The 17,173-nt window shown below is 42.8% G+C and overlaps 1 long non-coding RNA gene across 6 annotated transcripts; it reads left to right on the top strand.

Annotated features, from left to right (window-relative positions):
- Positions 1-1,409: 1,409 nt before the first annotated feature.
- Positions 1,410-3,511, top strand: LOC116193122. 6 transcript variants are annotated; one of them, XR_004154203.1, is made up of 3 exons: positions 1,412-1,812; positions 1,890-3,035; positions 3,143-3,511. It is a non-coding gene; the product is annotated as an uncharacterized LOC116193122 (long non-coding RNA). The 6 variants fall into 6 exon arrangements; XR_004154207.1 differs by having other exon boundaries at positions 1,413-1,812; positions 1,886-2,005; positions 2,275-3,511; XR_004154206.1 differs by having other exon boundaries at positions 1,414-1,812; positions 1,890-2,486; positions 2,579-3,511.
- The last annotated feature ends 13,662 nt before the right edge of the window (positions 3,512-17,173 follow it).

The following is a 17,173-nucleotide window of genomic DNA, read 5'->3' as shown; positions in this document are numbered from 1 at the left end:
CTATTCATGACGGCGATTCCTTTGATGATCCATTTGTGTTATCACAATGTGGTTGGTAGTCTTTTGTAATTATCACTGCATGACATTGCATATGTCATTAATCAAGTCCGTCAGTTAATGCATTGCCCTTCTACCACACCCTGGCTTGCTGTGAAGAGAAACTGAGGTATCTCAAAGGTATTATTACTCATGGAGTTCATATTCGTCATGGCCCTATTTCGTCATTTAATGGTTTTTCTGATGTTGACTAGGCTAAGAATCTTGATGATTGACAATTTGCCAGTGGCTTTATTAATTTTCTTGGCTCAAACCCTATCTCCTAGAGCTCCAAGGAGTAATGCGAACAGTAGCCAGGTCCAACACTAAGTTTGCATACTAGAGTCTCGCTAATGCCATACCTAATATCATCTTGCTGCAATCATTACTTCGAGAATTGGGATTATCACTTCATAACCCTTCAAACTCTCTGATGTGACAAGGTTTCTGCAATATATCTTACTGCGAATCCAATTTTTCATGCCAAAACAAAGCACATTGAGATTAATTATCGTTTCGTTTGTGAGTGATTCACTCATAGACAGTTACTTATTTGTTTTATTAGCTTCGATGATCAACTAGCAGATGGGCTGACCAAATGCCTACATTCATCTTGTTTTTCAGTTATTTGGTTCCATGTGGAGTCCTCCCTGTTGAGCTTGCTGGGGAGTAATAGCAGAAATAATGATCCGAGATAATAGCCTTTCTCATACGGTTGTTATATTTGAATAAATGTATAGTTATGCATTTATATTCCTTGAAATAGTCTACTTTCATAGAATCTTGCTCACAATTATATAATTGAATCGATAACACCTCATACAATCAAGTGAAATTTCAGCCATAATCTTCCATTAAATTAACCACCACTTCATTAAAATTGAAATCATTTCATATTGCCACGTCATTGGAATACTAAATCCTCTCGTGCCTTCTCATCAACACCTTATACTTCATAGATTTTTAAGAACTTCTAACATATCCTATAAAAATGAGCATTCCACTATTAATATAGGTAACATTTTTTACATTATATTTTAAAAGGTAAGTTGCACAAAAGAAAAGAAAAACAAGTGGTGTCTAAATTTCTAAGTGTTATCACGCGTGGGAAAAAAAATTGTCTAAAAATATGTGGTTTCATTTTCCTAGAATTGTCACGATTGTTGACATAGCTTACATTTGACCATTAGTTATTTATAATTTATAATTATAATTATAATTATAATATATATAATATAATCCATATAAAAGTATGAATCTTAATTGATTGTTTCGGAATTTTTTTATTCCTAAAATACCCCTAAAATATTACTTTAAGTGCCATTCCACGCAAAGGCCAGATACGATGTATCTGCGAGACCAACAGCGTCATTTGTCTCTACAGCTACCAATTGTGCCTCTTGATTTTTAAATTCCTGATTCATCTCCTTATATTCCTTTATCTCACAACTCTCCATTTCCCAGCCTAATTCCTTCCATGGCCCTAAAACCTTCCCACTTGCTCAGCCCCACCCCATCAATTAGTGTCGTCCAATCAATTCGTGGGAAAAATAAAATATCGATCATTCCAAAATACGCTCTTGCCTCTCTTCTTCTCCAAGCGCCTCTGATTCTACACTCACGAGTAGCCACCGCTCCTCCACTTCCTCTTCCTTTTGTGAGAACTCTCAACTCTGCCCGACCGTTCTACCAACTAGTCTGCCCAACAGGTTTGCCGATCAACGTTCGTAATGTCCTTCAACAATCTAGTAATTCTGACTCCGATGCTCAGTCCCGGTATATTATGTAATTATTCACTCTGTTCGTGTATATATCACTGCCCAAATTTTAATTATGTACCTAATGGAAGGTAGCAATCTATCGAAGTGGTGGCGGGCACATAAGGCTGGGAGTATACAAATAATAAGGGTAGAAGCATCAAATTTGGCCTTATTGTGAGAAAAAGATTAAGGAGGGCTTTATTAACAGGGTAAGTTCTTCAATCATCTATTATTTTTGGATTCCTTCATGTTCTCTTTCTTTTGGCTCATTTAGTGCAATCGTCAAATAATTTCTTGAATATCTTTTCCTAATATAAATCGGAGTTGTCTATATTCCAATTTTCTTATGTCCATTCTCCTAACCATTGAATTTGAGACTCTGCATTTTAGAATGGTTGGCTATGGAGATTTCTTAAGTTTTCTTACTTCCGTGCTTCTGATCCTGTACATGATGGAATATGCCAACACTACAAGCTAGGTTTTCATTTCGGACGTAATCGGAGGCCCAGAGACTATAGAGTTCTCCCAAAACCAAGTGATGCCTCTTGCGCTGTTTATGTACTAAGCGTGAAAAATGGAATCACTCCTGAAAGTTTGATAAATGATGGTAGAGTGACTACTATTGCTCTTATTTTGCCAATTACAAAGTGAAGTGATTGCCAAGTGAAAATCCTTTGGTTACGCAAATAGGTAAGTTCACTCTATTTCATGTACCATTTTCTGCTATTGTCAGAAAGCATATACTTTTAACATCAATTATCAATCTCTAATGTTACATCCAGAGGCTCAACACATATGGGATCTTTCCATTTCCATAGCTTAAGGAAGAGGCTGATAAGGAAGCAACCCTATCGTTTCTTGCACTTCAGCAAATAGTGTGATTTGCCTTATGTTATTATCTTACATGCTCCGTGATTTTTATAAACCAGGATTGTCTGATTTTTCAGCCCCTTTTTTTCTCAATTTGGAGGGACTATTATGAAACTATAGTAACCTCTTCCCTTTAATCTTTATTATTATTATTAGAAGTAGAAATGATTAACAAGTTGATGGTGATTGGATTGTCGGATGCCTTGGTGATCACAAATCTTTCTGTGACGTTGTCTTTCCAATGTAATTTACAATTTTTTTTTCTCCCAAAAATAGATTGTACTTGCACTTATACCGGAGGCTAGCTGCTCATTCTAGATCTTCCCATTTACAAGGAAGATCCCGAGTTCCATCTGGCTTAGTATCGAGGTGATTCTCTTTCTATTCCTACATATATCAGTCCTCGCATCATTTCTACGGTATCTTTATATTCAATTAATGGACCTTGGCCTAAAAATATTTCTTGCCTCTATCAGATCATTAGTTCGAGATGTCCTTGTTTCTGGTGTTTTAGTCGCCTTCCAGTGGGTCCCTTAATGTTTTGCAAGATATTGCCCTCTTGAGTAATGAAAAGCCTTGTAGGCCTCGAAAATTCCCATTAGAAGTGTATGCACACACACAAAGTATACCTATGTATATAATTAAAGCACATTTTACGAGAAAGTGCGTGTAGCGATGTGACTAACACTCTTGGTAGATAACATAGAGATTTCAAGTTCGATTCTCATCAATGAAATAACCTGTACCAATTTATTTAGATTTTATTTTATTTTTCTTGTACTATGCCAAGAGGCTATTGTAACCGAGAAAAGCACATTTTACTAATTTAGTATTTTTTGTCATTTTATTCCCCTTCTCCCTTTCTAAATTTCTTTGCCATTTGCATCATTTTCAAATCAATGGGATTGTATAGAGTGTCTTTCCTATATAATAAAATCAGAGCACGTTTTACTAATTTTAGTGTTTTATGTCATTTTTATCGCCTCTCTCTCTCTCTCTCTCTTTTTTCCTAAAACCCTCTCTTTCTTAATTTCTTTATCGTTTGCATCTTTTTCAAAGCAAAGTGAGACCCCATGTGAGATCCATTCACTTCTATAAATCGAGAAACTTTCATCTTATATCTTATTATTCAATTGAATATATATATATATATATATCCTATGCCTTATGAGGAGGAAGATAATTAATGTATGTAAATAAAAGTAAACTCCTGATACCGCAAGAGGAGGAAATCTTGATGTATACAACTAAAAGAGAGTTTTTATTTGATATATAAATGCCTAAATTTATGATGTACTATTATTGTGTTTTTTTTCCCTTTTGAAACATTAATTTGTAGTATATATCTCTTATTTCAGTGTCAATGTTATACTCAGTTTCGATAATAGTTTCTTGACAAAATTAAATGACTGATATAAGTTACATACATTTTGCAGAAATTATTAGAAAAGAAGATAGATGATCGTGACATTTTCTTTCTGTTCTACTTACTTACGTGTTTTTTTCTTTTTAATCTTTGGTAGATACTATGAATGCTTTTGTATCCATGCACTCTATAGACAATGGCTAACGCTTTGTAGGTCAATTCCATTAAATATTTGCCGCACAATGCGTTCCTCCTTAGTGAGTCGTGGAATATTTTATTCGAACATATAATCTTAGTTCTACATAGTTTTATATTTTGAAATCTGCAGTAGCACCTTTTCACCTCTTTGACATGCCAAAGGATATATTCACTTTGTCAAAATATTTCTTAGACTTCCTTTCCTTCGGTAGAAAGAAAGCAAAGCATATTGATTTGACTTGTATTACAAATAGCTAAATTTTAGCGACTCAATTTTTGGACTGATTATTTGCGTTATTCTCAGTTAATACATACATTTGCAGCTATGACTATGCTTTTTTACTTTCCTTTATATACTTGAGACTTGTAACATTTTGGAAATGGTATTCAAGATTAGGTTCCAAAATTGATATAATTGTTGGAGGGGGGAAAAAAATCATTGTCTCTGTTACTCTCTTATTTGGACACTTTCATAACCATATGGGTCTAGAGCTTCATGGTCTCATCTTTATCTTGACTATATAAGAGAAAAGGATATACCTTAACTTATTTGTAATTTTTATAGCAAAATGCAAGAACTATTGGGCTGATGACAATGTCAGTGAAGAGATGCCTATCCGTCTTATCTGTAACCGCTCCTCTGCGGTACAATGTTTTGATTACCTAATCTAATTTTGCCTGGTTACCAAACAAAGAAGAGATGCCTACCCTAAATCCAACCAGGATTGCATTAATGAGTTAATCTTGGACAACTTATATACCGTGTACAAGCTCGTTCGCTATTCAAGCGTTGCTATTCAAGTGACCACTTTTCACACTTTCAAAACGTCCGAAGTAACAGAGTTTCATGTGATACTTTATTCTCTTTTAGAGAAAATTACATTTATTAAAAACCAATGGAGATGTTGTGCAAACTCGAATTCTGTCTTATCGGGGCCCGCTACATGCCATGTCGCACGGCTTGGGAGTATCCACCTTCCCGGGAGACCCGTGACGGATGCGCGTGAGAATGAGTCGTTACTACATGTTTACGACCTGAAGGTCGAGGGCTGGTGAGTTGCTCGGGTCCGGGAGTAAGGAATACACCTAGTTTGCTAAGGCATATGGTCTTGCCGAGCCGGGAGTTTTGAGTTCAGGGGTTCTGTTAAGTGCGGGCCTATATCCCGTACGCCCTATCAGCACTCTAGTTTGTCTAAGGTTTACTCTTTTTTTTTTTACTGCTTGATTAGGTTTCGCTCGTCTTACTTGGTTTGACACTATAAATTCGTTGAGAAACGACCGATTCGGACTAAGGGCCTGAGAGGGGTAGATCCTCATGTCAAGGGTTCGGCCCACTGTCCTCGCGTCACGGTGTGCCGGGCCATGATGACTAGTTCCTCATGCGGGCCAAAACCAAGAAACATAAAGTTTACTCATCCTTGGGGAACGTAGAGCAACTCGATCGATTCAACACTCGGATCGTTTGCTTGCCGATCGGGATCATTACATGAATAAATGTACAAATAAATTTATTGCATTGTACTCTTAATACAAATACATCAATTGGATCACAGTCAGTTCATGTTCGACCAATATTCTACTTGTGCTCACCGTGAGTTTAAAAGATTGAAATAGAAATTAATGCAGCATGGCTCATGAGAGCCGGTGGTTGGGTCTGACCAAACCAGCAGGTCCTAGGAGGACTGAGTGGTCCTCGAGATGTCCACGGGATCGATCGAGTTCTCAGGTGATTGTCTAACCTTGTTTTATGGGCTCCAATCTGAGTCATCCTCCGCTTGGATCCTACTCAAATTGAGACTAGTAATTCACGATTAGAGCCCATGCCGTGCTCGGGTTGCGCGCACTCGGTGTGTAGAGATGTTGGATCCCGTGATCGATAGCTAGGGCATTGGACCCCACGTTGTTTGTGTCTTATGGGTTTGGGCTGTTCCTGAATAAAAATAAAAATAAACAGACAAATGGTGAATTATTTGTCAAGTTTACGTGATTATTAAGTTATGAACCCAAATAGCTTGGCAAACAAGTTTCTGTCCTGAGCAGACAAGCCTCGTTTGGGCACATGCAATTAGAGAATAGGCCGTGAGCCACCCCGAGGGAGTGTTGCATTCGGTCTTTTTATAACAACTTGAAAGACACGGGGTCTCTCCTTCGAGTGTGATGGTATGTGAATTCGTTCTAACTTTAACTGATAAATGGCACTGAGAGATTAACCGGTTATGATCGGAGTTTGATTTTTACTTGAAGCCTAAACCTAGAGTCTCGTCCGGCTGTTCCCATGTGTTTAATTATATCTGATAGCTAATTAGTCTGGTTTTGCGTTTTATGACAAATAAACTCGATCTAATGCACTGACTTAGGAGATGGAGAAAGCGAAACACCCTTGGGATGCCAAAGTATCTGCTCATTTCCTATGAAGGATTGGATAACCTTACACATATTTCCTCGCTCGCATCTCTAATCCACACTCCTAAGCACTCGATTTATATTAGAATGACCAAAACGCTTTAGTTAGGGAGAGAAGGTTGTGCAGATGAGAGTTGCGTCCACGCAGGTTGTCCATCTCTTCCTGTGTCTCTGAGTGTTTCGATCACTCAACCCTAAGGTTGTTGGTAAATCAAGAATCGATCGCCGTGCCCTTGCGACATGAAAAGTGTTTTGTGAAAGGAAATCGAGACAGAGTATGCGGACCGTCGAGGTCGATAACTGGTGTAAACTAATCCCTCGAACACACTAGGGGCATGTGAACCTTGAGGGAGCTAAGAGACTAGTTAATCCGTCCGGAAGTGGTCCAAGAAGAACTCCCACGTTCCAACTCGAGCCGTCTCAAATCGGGCCCAAACTCGAGTCTGGACAGGCAAGTTCTTCCTAGATGTCCATGTTACGCGGATCACGTGTCTCGATGATTTTGTTAAAAATTGTGATTTTTGAAAATGACATGATTATCAGTTCGTGGCTTATCGACTCGACTACAAATAAATAGTCAGTTCGTGCGATTTGTTTAAATGTCATGTGAATTAATTAGCCGAGAGGTTCGTCTCATTTGCTACGCGTGTGGGATTAATTAATTTGAGTGGATTGCCTAATGGTCTTGGTTTTACAGATTTTGAATGGTCGATTCGATCATTAATGGACCGTCCAAATGAATCTCCGATCATTTTAATTTTCAAAAACGACTCGAGAAACTAGGACTGGGGTGGGTCCCCGAGGGCCAAGGAGGCTCGACCTATGAAGGCCAAGAGCTCCTTGGACCCTCATGGGCATGTGACGGTCGTCGTCACCCAAATCCATGCAATTTAGTCAACATTAATGCATTAAAAGTGTGATTAATCGTTAAAAGCAGCATTGGCACGAAAATTGAGATTTCATGAAAAATCAGAAACCAAGTTAAATCGAGGAAGGGGAGGCCACCACTAGCCCACGCCCAAGGCGGGCTAAGAGGCTCTCGGCCTCACCCCTTGGGATGTGACCGAGAGCTTCCCAAGCCCGACTTGGGCTCACATGGTTTCCTCGACTCCAATTAAGTTTGTTTCCCGCATGCAACATCCATTAAATGATATTAAGTAAGTATTCACAAAGTCGGTATCGCCATGATAAATGAGGAACGCACGAAAACACGAAACAAAGCTGAATCAGGAATGAAAAGAACGTCACAAACCCGAATCAGGTGAGAAGGGTCTCGGCCCACCCTCACAGGTTAGGCCAAGACCTCCTTCACTCGACTCGGATCCAAGGTGGTCTCTTTAACTGCATTTCGCATATAACATGTCAACACCCCATTATGGTCCATCGGCTCCAACAAAGAACACCAACGGCAACCTTGGCCAGAACCCGACAGGCAAGACAGAGGAAGGCCCAACAGAAGCTCAAGTCACTCTTCAAAGATGAGTCAGCGGGAGCAAACGCGCAGTCACGGGGCACGGGCTACAGAAGAGCTCCCACCAGAAAGGTCACAGAAGGCAACCGGAGAGATCAGACAACCATCTAATCCTGGGTCGATAGAAGCCGACTCACTACAGATCGCCTGAACGTCGAAGCATCAGAAGGTATCCAATATGAGGTTCTAAAAATACCTCATGATGCCAAAGTAACCGATGTCATCTCCGCGTGCATTTCAAAAATCATTTGCTTGAGCCGGAGCACTTCCGAACATTTGTAGACAACTTTCATGACGGGGCTCTTAGGACACCCACTCCACAGGCAAATTAACGACATCCAAAAATAGGCCTGCCCACGCCCGATGGTCACTAGGACCAAGGAACAGGTTTCATATTGCTTTCTGGAAATCGTTTTGATCTCCCGAGTGGGTCCAGACTCGGAAAACGGGCCCTTTCAACTGAAAAGCATGCCCGGAAACCCTTTTGACGAATCATCAGTGCACGAAATACATGCCAACCAATCCTTGGGACCTCAAGGACTAGGAAAATGAACTTTAATCGCACTGTACTAGTCATTTAGGTTTCTCGAGTACCGTTCAGACGGAAAAATGGGCCACTTTCAGACGGAATCTCGCGCTTGGAGCTTATTCTGCGAAATATTGATGTCTGAGTTTTGCACCGCCCATTCCGAATCAAGCAAAACCGGCTTTTGAGCCTCTAGGCCACCCATTCATTCATTCAAAGTATGGCAATATTGGGCTCATTGGAATCGTCTTCGCGCGCGCATTGCTAATTCGGCGTTCATTTGGTCCTTAGAGCTCGAATGTGTAACCAACCGAGACCCAAGCTTTCTCGAACTTCCCCTTGCACGTGTGGGACCCACGGGTCAACCATGTTGACCGCAGCCCCCCTCCTTGATTGGCCAAATTTCAAATTCCCCAAGCTTCCCCTTTTCTTCACCCTTTCATTTAACTTCCCTTACACTCAAACTTCCTCACACTCAATCTTCCCCATACTCTTCCTCTAACTTCTCCTATATTCTATGTGACTAAAACCCCACCCTAATCCCCCTTAAAAATCCGGCCAACCTTCATCTCTCCCTAATCTCCACTTAATTTTGCCTAATTAACTCATTAAGCCATCCTATAAGTGCCTGATTGCAAGAGCATTAAATCACTTCTCACCATCCACTCGCTCTCAAGCTCTCTCTCACTCTAAAACTCTCTCAAAGCCCTCCTCATCAGCAGCCCCTGTCCCACCCACCCGCAAGGCTAAAATTGCTAGAAAACTTAACCGTTTTCCGACAACCGCCACCCGACCTAACTCGAGTTTAGCCAAACTTCATACCCTACCTATTTTCCACCTCCTAAGTCCATCTTCAAGGTTAGTTTTTCCGTTTGAAGCCTCTAGCACCACGATCCAAGCTAGTCCATAACCGGGCCAGTTTTGCCCCCTTGGGGCACTAGTCGGGTTCCATTTACTCACGACTTAGGCGAGTCGTGCCAGCACCTTTCAATGGGTCACACACAATTCTCACTCTCCTCGTGACAAGGCGGTCACGTCCCAAGAGCCGTGCCACCTGCCGAAGCCGCTCCATTTCTTTTTCCTTTCCTCTCGGGTCGGATTCTGTAATTTTTGCAGATTCACCTTCTCTTTTTCTGTGTTGTACGGGTCAGGTCGGGTACGCCTCCAGCCACCCATAAGCGTGACCCTTAGTCTTTTGGGAGTCAAACACAACCGGCCCGATACACGGAAGCCACCCCGACAAGCCAAGCTGCCAGTCGGGACAACAGCATCAACTCGGATCTATTGCTCCAGAGGACAGACCCAACTTCTAGAAACTGGTTTTCCGACTTTTCTCGACCTTTCCTCGAGCCTCGAGGCTAGGTGTAACGCTTCTCAACTTAGAGGAGTTAGGTCTTTTAACTTATGTCGTGTTTTGTGGGGTGATAAGGCGGTCCCCGATCGATTGCGTGCAAATTTACATATTCGTGCATTATTTATCGCTACATGCATGCTTGATGTCGTATAACGTGTTCGCATGACAAGAAATGAGCATATTTGAGGATGAGGAGGCCATCTCGACTTAAGGAAGCCGAGATGACTTCTCGGCCATACTCTCTAAGAGGATGGCCGAGAGTCTCTTGGCTCTCTTGAGCCGAGTTCGGTCTCTTTCTCCCCGACTTTGCTTAGTTCCCGAGTTTTTACATTTCCCGCTTCCATGAGTTGGTGTCGTTTTATCGATTCCGTTAAATATCGTGTTTATGCGTGTTTATATGTTTGCATGTGCTTTTCGAGAGCATGGCAGCGCCGATTTTGTAAAATACATGTCTTTATCGTATTTGACGTTTTATGTACGCGGAAAGCGATTAGAATCGGGTGAGGAGATCGCTCAAGACTCGAGTCAGGTCAAGGCAACTCATGGTTGCCCCCTTGAGGAGCGTGGCCGAGAGTCCTTGACCTTTCTTGGGTCAAGGTGGTCTCCTCTTTCTGTTTAACATCGATTTTCAGAATTGTTTGTAATCGCACTTTTTACTTTATCGTTAATTAGGCAATAGTCGCATGTTAAACGAGTTAGTTTCAAGCAATTGCATGGATTTGGTATCGATGATTATCTTGGGCCCTTGAGAGTCAAAGAGCACTTTGGCTATGTTTGACTGGGCATTCTTAGCCTTCGAGGGCCCGCCCTAATCCCCGAGCCACGAATCGATCTCGTTAACGTGTAATATCCAAGGCTCAAGGCCATAACCGTTAACATGTAGAAAAATGAGACGTATCATTCAGATAAGTAAATCATTCGGCTTAAAATAAATCGCACGAACTGTCGGAAATGCCTTTTTAAACCCACAATTTCAAAAATACCGATACGCGTAACACGCATAGCTTAGCCATCTAAGGAGTACTCGGGTGCCTTGACTCGAGTCCAGGCCCGATTTAAGGCGGCTCAAGTCGGGGTATATGAGTTTTCCTTAGACCACTCCGTGTCACGTGATCTCAATTTTGCACGAGCACTTTACACGTTTTACAGTTCAAGGGCATAACCGTCGTTTCGTGAATCGCCGACTCTCTAAGTGCTAGGGTGATCGAAACACTTCAATTCATGATTGGAGATGGGCAGCCCGTTCAGGTGCAAGTGTCATTTGTACAGCCCTTTTCATCCGATTTGAATGTTTCTGTCACCCTACCATAGATTCGGTAGTTAGATCCGGTATCTCTATCATAAAACGTACAAACCTGACTAACCATCCATCCGACTTAATCAAACATTAGATTATGGTTAGATGGAACTCTAGGTTCCAAATTTAGAGTCAAAACACGTTTTTAGCATAATCAGTAAAGATGTCCGAGAGTCGAACTGATCGAGTCGATCTAATTTCTCGAAGACGAGTGAATTCAATATTTTGTGGTCTCGATTTGCATGGGGAGTCGACCACCATGGTCCGATGAACCGTAACGCGAGGATAGCAAACCGATTTCTCGATGTGCGAGCTTACTTGTCTATCAGGTTCTTGGACCGAAGCGGTCGTTTCATCGAATTTACGGTGTCAAAACGGGCCAGGAGAGTGCAACTTAATTCATGCGGTGAATAAATAAAACGACAAACCCTAGGCAAACATAGTACCGAAAGGGCGTGTGGGATATAGACCCGCATATAATAAAACCCTCGAATCTAGAATCTCCAGTTTCGCATAACCATTGCCTTAGCATATTAGGTGTATCCCATGCCCTAGACCTGGGTAACTTACCGACCCTCGACCATCGGGTTGTAAAATAGTAAGTGGCGACTCCTTCCCACCCTTGTTCGTAGCGTGTTTCTCGATAAGGTGAACACTCCCAAACCACACCCTAGTGCGTGCATGCGAGTCCCGACGAGAGAAAATTTGGGTCCGCACACAATATATATACAACCACGTACATAACATGATATTAAGCGGGAATCGATAAAACGGTACCAACACATAAAATAATGTAAACTAAAAACGCAATAAACGTGAAAATAAAGTTAGATCGAGGTCACGAAGCCTGCTATGGAGCAAAGTAGGTCGGGAAGGGGCTAGACCAAACCCTCTTGGGTTGGGTCGAGACCCCTCTTAACCTAACTTAGGTCCTCAAGGAGTCCCCAACTCCGATCTCCGGCTTATCTCCCCACAAAGTGCAATAATTATAAAAGACCTACTCCTCTAAGGGTTGGGGAGGTTATACCTATGCCTCGGGACGTGAATGAGGTGGCTCGACATCGAGGAAAGGCCACAAGGGCCTTGGGAGTTCTTGAGTGGCTCAAGTGAGCCGAGAAGGGACCCGACTGTAAGGGAAAGAGAGTGCGGCTACTGTGGCTGGGCCTAGTGGCTCACGGCAGCTAGGATGTCCTTGGAGGGTGTTAAGGGTGGCGCTTAGGCTGCTGGACCACGAGCTAACCCTTATGGCTACGCTTGAAAAGAAAAGAAAACCGAAAAGAAAGAGAGAGCCAGGAAGAAAGGAGGCATGGGTGAGGTTGTGCTAGGTGGGAGACTCTCAAGTCCGTGACCTTCTTGTCAAGGGTGAGAGGGTGAACCGCATGTGGCTCATCAGAAGAGGTGGGCACGACTCGCCATAGTCGTGGAGGAAGGAAGCTCACTAGAAAAGGAAGGAAACAAGGGGGATTGCGGCTATGCAGAGCTCAAAAGGGACTGATAGAGGTTTCAAACGACAAAAAAAAGGTTACTAATGGACTCAAGAGGTCGAGAACTAATGGGATATGAAGTTTGTTTCGAGATCAGGTCGAGTCAGATCGGGGTGGTCGTCGTTAAACTGGGATGGTTTTCTAGTAAATGAAGGTGGTTTCAGAGAGGGATTACTGCTGCTGCCGAGTTCTTGGGGATAGGGGGAGAGAGAGAGGGAGAGGTTTCTGGAAATTTGAAGTCTTAGAGAGAGAGTGGATTGTAGAGAGAGTTTGTCTTCTCTCAACACCTTTCGTTTTGTATCTCTTTCAAGAAGTAAAGAAAAATCAAATGAAGAGATGAGGAGATGGAGGTGGATGCCGAGTTTGCGTGGAGGGAAGGGGAAGACAAGGGGGAAATGGGATGGATGTGCGATGGTCCTTGGTGTTCAAAATATGGGGTAATGACCCTTAAATCGGGGAACAAAAGAAAAGTAAGGGGAGAGGGTGGCCGGCCAATACTTGGAGCCGTGGGCCCCACAGGTGAGCTTAAGAGTTGGGGAGGCTCAAGTCTCAGCCGGTTGCGCGTTTGATTTTGCGACTCTAGTGGACGACGAATCGTCAAAGTAAGCGAAGAGAGGATTCTGTTCAGCCCAATATCAACGTGTTTTGCTTATCCCGATAAACCAACGGTTCAGAGGCTCAGGAGTCATTATTGATTGATTCGGGTGATTTGAGCGAAGTTAACCATTTCTGTTGACTCCCTGCGTATCAACATTTTGTGCCGGTTGTTTTGATATGCCTTGTTGTCGGGGCGGAACAGTTGACTCCGCGGACTCTACTACAAATGGAAATTAGAAGATGACCAGAAGCCCTGCAATTGGACCTTTCTGACAGTTTTCAGAATGATTTGAGGTATCTGGAACTCATTGTGTTCTCCATTTATTGAAATTAGATGCCGAAGGATTACCGGGCGACATTTAGGACCCTTCCGGAGCTAGTCGGGGAGCCTAAATTATTTATGCAGTCTGATTTAAAATGTCTTGCCTAGCCCTTAGGGTCACTAGACTTGCTGGACCTATTTTTCGGAAACCATATGTTGCCAATTAGGCACGTGGTTTAGACGTCGTACTGGAAGGTCCCTTGTGCGTTCGAAAGGTGGAGATGACTTACGAAGGTCGATCTGAGAGGCTCATCCGTTGTTTGGCATCATGAGAGATTTATAGAACCCATATTGGATAATTCTCGATTTGCCTGGTGAGTCGACAGTGAATAGTGCTGTTGGAAGCCGTCTGTGATTACTCAGAAGTGCTCCGGCTCAAGCAGATGATTTACAGAATGCGCTCGGAGGCCAATATCAAATATCTTCAAATGGCTCGGTGATCGAGTGATGGATAGTGTTGCTGGAGCCTACTTATGCCTGCTTGAGATCACGTATCATTTGGATTCTCTTATTACTTTCTAGGATCTATAGGGGAACCTTAAAGCCTTTTACATTGCTATGCTCCGAGGTTGTCTAATTGACTTTATAGACCTAACTATGAATAGTAACCCTAGGTCTGCTAGGCTACTTGCTGCTAGAGTTCAGGAGGGTCATGGCTGGGAGCCCTATTGATGGCCTTCAAGAACCAGTGGGCCAAAACCGAGTGCTGACAGATGCAAACCACGTGCAACACACTTGACCTTCCGATTAATTTAAAAAAAGATACAAAACATTTCACTTCCTTATAAAATAGCTCATTCTTGTTCTCTCTCGTCTCTCTCCCTCCGCGTCAATTCACGTTCTAGTAAGCCCAGACCGCAATGGCGTTTCCGACTCACCTCCCACACGTATCCTGTACACAATAGTCACCCATGAGGATGCCGTGGAGACCTCTCTCTTTCCCCTCACAAGCTCTCTTGCATATATAAATGATAAAAGGAAAGCAAAAGGGGAATTAAACAAGAGGTTGAGGCTAGAGTTTAGGATGAGACGGAGTTTAGAAGAGAAATGAAACAAAGTGAGAGTGAGGAGAGGGAGCTAATGTGGGCAAAAAGACCACTGAACAAGTGGTTAAGGCTAGAACCCCATATTTCAATGAAAAGAGGCGGAGGAGGAGAATGATGGAAAAGCTTAGAGAGGAAGAGAAAGGATGATTGGGTCTATCAATTCTTCGAGTCGACACACGATGCTTTGGCTAGTAGACTTGGCAAATTTCCGTCTCAGATTTTTAGAATTTACAACATCTTGGAGATTTGGGATATAGTGGGCTAGGGAGACTGAGTTGCTCTTGTAATGTATTTTGTTAGGGCCTAGTTTTTGGGCTTGATCTCTATCGGGCCATGAAGGCTCGCTAGGCCTAGGAGCGACGCGAATCACATAGTTCGAGTGATGGCCTTGGGTTATCTAGTGGCTAAGCATATGGAAGATTATCTTCATAATTTGTCTATTTTTAGAATATTATGAATATATCGAGGATTTCTCCATGATAGATAACAAATATATCTTTGATTTACTATAAATACGACGGTATGCCATCAATTTACAAATGACTGCTATTAGCTCTCGTGTAAGGCTCTTATTGACCGGAGTGTCAGACAGGGAAATCGGGACACCACCCCGATCTCCCCTTTGTGTAGGTGTTCTTGACATGTAGGTCAAGGATTCAACCTAGTTTGTGAGCACGATGATTGCACGTGGTATCAACCCAATTTACATGGCCATAACATTGGCACTGTGTATGGGAAATTGACAAAAAAAAGTTCAAAACTTTTGCTAGTTCTCGATCTTGATTTGAGTTGTGAGGGTCTAGAAGATGGTTTAGACATGAAGTCAAGTGAATTCCAAGGTTAACCTGAGGAATAGTAGAGACGATCGTGTCTCTAACCCACTCATGGACAACACGTCACCGCGAGCTGCCCTTGGGGGAGGAGGCAACGATGCGCAACCTTTGTTCGACCCTGATTAGCAGTTCCTGAATTCCCTCCCTCTTGGTATTAGGGAGGGGGTTCTGGCTATGCTCCGTCATCGTGAAGAAGCGGCGGTGGCCATGCAAGTGTTTGAGGGGATGAAGGCTTCACGAGACAACGCCCGTGATCACGAATTAAGCTTGGTTTGATCAGAGCATTCTGAGTCACTGGAGAAGCAGAAGAAAGTGTTGAAGGAGAAGAGTGTTTCGTTCCATGCAGAGCAACCCTTAGCTATTGTATCCCCCAAGATTTATATATGACTCATGAGGAAATAAATAGGATGAACGAAGAGCGCGCCGCTAAGATGAAAAAGAAAAGAGTGAGGGTTCTACTATTTAACCCTAACATCGCTTTGCCCTTATCCTCTGAGATATTGAACACAACATTGCCACTGAGGTTCATAGATTATCGCATATGATGGCAAGTATGACCCACATCACCATATCGGGAGGCATGTCACATCTTTGTTGGGTGAGACTATTGATCAAAGGGTCAAATGCCTGCTCTTCTCCATTACTCTAACTGGCGGCACGTATGAGTGGTCCAACTTGCTGCTTACTGGGTCCATCAAGAACTTTGAACAGCTCAAGGAAATGTTTGTCCAGAGATTTGTTAGGAGTAAGAGGATTAGAAATGATGTGAATTACTTTTTTGTCATGGAGTAAAAAGGGGGAGAAACCCTTAGCGCTTGGTATGACAGATTTTTTGGAGTTGCCTAGGAGTTCCAAGAGAACGTGAAGCCATCTTCACAATCCAGAGAAGACTCAAGAATGTGGACTTCAAGAGGGAGTTTATCATTACTCCAGCCGTGGGCCTATTTGACTTATCTGCACAAGCTAAGAGGTTCATGACTTTGGAAGAGTTGATTGGAGGGGACAAGAAAGTGAAGGAACGAGTAGGAGAGAAGAGGAAGGAGCCTCCGAAGAATGAACGATGCCCGAATGAACGGTGAGAGTCGTTCACGCCCTTAAATGCCCTAAGATCTTTGGTGTTGAATGAGATAGAGAAGCTTGGCTTGCTCATGCCACCTCCTCCTCCCAAAAAATGGGTGAGCTAGGGGAAAGACAAATCCAAGTTTTGCACGTATCACAAAGCTTATGGGCATGACACTGACAGGTGTAGAGATCTGAAGCAAGGGATTGGAAAGCTGGTATAGGAGGGTCACCTGAGGAACTTCGTCAAAGGTGGAGAGCATGAGGAAAGCCCACTGCGGAGGTCATCACCCATAAGGTCACCCCCCGTGAGGTGTGAGGAGTACGACTAAAGAATAGAAGGAAGGGGTAGAGAATAACATCCTGATCCTCAAGAAAAGCCAAGGGGAGAGCGTCGAGACAAGGAAAGGAGCATCCAATGAGAAGCTACTCCAAGAGATCGGGCGATTAACGTGATTTCTAGGGGTGACGCCTCTAGAAGGTCTTCCAATAGCACTAGAAAGGTCTACGCAAGGTAGGCTATGACTGTGGATGATACAACCATGAAGTGT

This window comes from Punica granatum, chromosome 1 (genome assembly GCF_007655135.1).
Source record: "Punica granatum isolate Tunisia-2019 chromosome 1, ASM765513v2, whole genome shotgun sequence".
In the NCBI taxonomy this organism is placed as follows: domain Eukaryota; kingdom Viridiplantae; phylum Streptophyta; class Magnoliopsida; order Myrtales; family Lythraceae; genus Punica; species Punica granatum.
Note: the sequence above shows the minus strand (reverse complement) of the source record. Positions and strands in the feature narration are given on the sequence as shown.